A 3,323-nucleotide genomic window follows, 5' to 3' on the forward strand; every position below is an offset into this window, starting at 1 on the left:
CAGGATCTTCCTCAGAGCAGCCTTCATCTCCTTGTTCCTGAGCCTATATATTAGCGGAATGCACAGAGGTGTTTTCACAGAATAAAACAAAGTAACGATTTTTTCCATGTCCACTGGGTGTCCCGATCCGGGACTAACGCACATCACCGTAACAGAGCCAAAGAAACAGGATCACCACAGCCAGATGAGAAGCACAAGTGGAGAAAGCCTTGCGTTTGCCCGCTGCTGAGGGCATCCGTAGCACAGCCAGAGTCACCAGAGCGTAGGAGCAAAGGATAAAGAGAAGGGGGCCGATCATGAAAACAGAATTGAAGGTCGAGTAAATGAACTGTGTGGTGGTGTCATCAGAACACGACAGCACCATCAGTGGGACAGGATCACACACGAAATGGCTGATGGTGTTTGGGCCACGGTAGGGCAGCTGAGAAATGAGGACAACTGGCGGTAGGTAGGAGGGTGAACCCACACGACCATCCAAGGACGACGAGGCCCGTGCACAGCTGTCTGGTCATGATGCGCGGGTAACGCGGAGGGCGGCACACGGCAAGGTGCCTGTCAAAGGCCATGATGCAAAGGAAGAAGCCCTCTTCGCACCCGGAAGAGAAGAAGGAGAACTGCACAAGACAGCTCACAAAGGAGATGGACTTGCTTGTGGACGGGTAGCTGGCCAACATGTTGGGGACGGTGGTGGTGGTGACATAACATAGTTCCAGGAGAGAGAAATTCCCCAAGAGGATGTACATCGATCGGGCTGTGAAGGCGTCGGTCCCACCGCACAGCGCAGGCAACGGCCGCGTTCCCCCATCAGGGTCAGGGTGTAGGCCGCAGAGAAGTGCCCGAAGTAGAGGAGCTGCGCTTCGGGCCTGGAGGGAAAGCCCATGAGGATAAAGTGGCTGACGGCGTGGGTGGTTTCTCTGCCGGACACGTTCATGAGTTCGGAGGGCGCGGCGATGACATCGGCTATTGCACTCTAGTGGGGTTTGCTGGCTCTTCCACCAAATGTCCTTACCTTGTTTTTGCATAAAGAAATACAGAATGAGGTTTCTGTTAAAACAACAAAGCTGATCCTCACAACCTATACCCCAAGAGTATGATTTCATTCTAATTAGATGCAAAAAATAAAATAAAAAACAGGGTTTGTTGTAATCTCTCAATTATAATCTCTCAGTTACGTCAGGAACAGGATTTACACATAAGGAGTGCAGAAGTTGTAACTTTGAATATGTCACTTAACCTCTATTTGTTAACCTCATCTACGTACCATGTACAGAGTATTGTACAAGCAAATCAGTGTATATGAAATCTCTTCTAAAGCATTCTGTAAAACTAATTTATCATAATCAGTAATAGTGATAGTAACGCCAAATGAAGCACTACTCAAGTCTCACATTGGAAAAGGTGGTGTCTCACTGAGGAACAGTGACGGGGCAGGGCAAATATTCCTCTCTCTGTGCTTGTTTATGGTATTGCAAAGCGATGGCTCGAAGGGCCTCTCTCGTTCCGGCACAGATGTGTATGACATGACCACACAAGTTTGGTGTGTAGGAAATGCTTTCCCTCTCTCTCCAGCTGGTGGCTTCAGCTCCAGAGCATGGGGAAGAGCCCTGCACTTTGGCATTCAAATTTCCCTGGTTGAAAATTTTAATGCCCTCTCTTGTGAATGTGAGAACTAGATATGCCGTTTGGGGCACCTGACCTTAGGGAGAGCCACTGCTCTGAGTGGCTGGACTGTTGATGGGATGAGACTTGGCCAATTTTTCCAAAAGTGTGGTGGTAAAGTTCACTTGCATGTTCAGATTTGTGTGTGTGGTGTTCTAAATCGCTTCGATTGCTCCTTTCTGTGTTTGAAGTGTTTTTGTTTTTATACTTGCCTCTGGTACATTTGTGGCCATTCAAGGCATTTTCTGTTGACATGGAATGTCTTGCTTCCCTCCCTCCTGCTCCTGAACTTTCTCCAGTTTGTTGTTACTGAATCAAAGCTTAACTTTTTCTATGTCTTGTCTCCTTAGAAACCTACTCATGGCCGTCACCACATTTGGCATTAAGTGGAAAGACTGCTGTTTATAATCTCATTGCCCATGAGGCTATGTGGACTGCACCTTTTCTGAATGGAGTCTGGTAGTTCAGTCTGTTTCCCATAACAATCACATCATCTCAGGTGGCAATTAGGGCAGGTCCCAGATTTCTCAAATTATATGAGGGGACTTTTTTTGGTTCGTGTTTGCGTTTGCGTGTGTGTGTGTGTGTGTGTCTGTGTGTGTGTGTGTGTGTGTGTGTGTGTGTTTTGTTCGGCCTGTAAGACAAAAAATTCCTCTCTTGATTTGTTATGATTGTATAGTGAATACTTTTCAAAAAAGGATTACTTAGTATTTTTATTCTGAATAGTTGTGTAACTTTCTCAGCTGAGATTGTTGTACAGTATGTGGGCAATAATAAATGTCATCTTTTCTGGAGACAGCAAATTGTAGAGTTAGTGAATCTTGGAAATTCATTAGGAATGAAAAACAGAGTGCGTTTCACTTACGAGCATTTAAATTGTACTTCAGCACAAGTAGCACACAGAATACACAGAGGCAAAGAGAAAAAAAAAAAAAAGCATGATATTACTATTAATGTGAGAGGCTGCTGATATGAGTACATTTCAAAAATAACATACTTATAGGATGCCCACAAACTATTCTGCTGTTTCTTTTGTTGATGAAAAAGCTCGTTTAGTTGCCACACAGGTCTTAGTGGTTATCTTCATAACTGAATTTGACTGAGTTTTTAAAACTCACTTCATTTTTGTCTGTCATGCTCTGGCCTGTGTCCTGATATGTTGGTGCCCTACTCCAAGCTATCTTAGTCATTTTCACTGACCTTGGGACCCCATGGTAAATCAGATCAGTATTAATACCCACACATCTGGGTTTTCCGAACAGTATCGCTTGGGTCCACACACTTTAAAAGTCACAATGCAAAGATCCCGCAAATGCAAGAAACAGGAAGCACACAGACGCTGAACGGTTTGTCCTTTAAGGACAGGTCATTTGCCATGAAACCAAGTCATATTAAATTAGTGAAACAGATTGCACTATGTGGGTGGGAGAGATATGATATTAGAGTGGAATCAGAAATTTTGTCATTTTTTTGGTCTATTGAACAAGCAACAAAATTCACCAGGATACTGATAATAAATCTGTCCCCCGTAATTTATCAGTTAAACATTTTCATACACTCTCTCCAGGCCTCTTGTGCATAATACTCATTAATATTTCCAAGATTTGAGGATATAAGAGAAAGACTAATATTTTGAAACCTTGTCTCTGAATTTTATTCTGATA

At 43.9% G+C, this 3,323-nt stretch overlaps 1 pseudogene; it reads right to left on the bottom strand.

Annotated features, from left to right (window-relative positions):
• Nucleotides 1-883, bottom strand: LOC130679519 (olfactory receptor 11G2-like; annotated as a pseudogene).
• Nucleotides 884-3,323: the final 2,440 nt, after the last annotated feature.

This window comes from Manis pentadactyla, chromosome 11 (assembly GCF_030020395.1).
Source record: "Manis pentadactyla isolate mManPen7 chromosome 11, mManPen7.hap1, whole genome shotgun sequence".
Lineage (NCBI taxonomy): Eukaryota > Metazoa > Chordata > Mammalia > Pholidota > Manidae > Manis > Manis pentadactyla.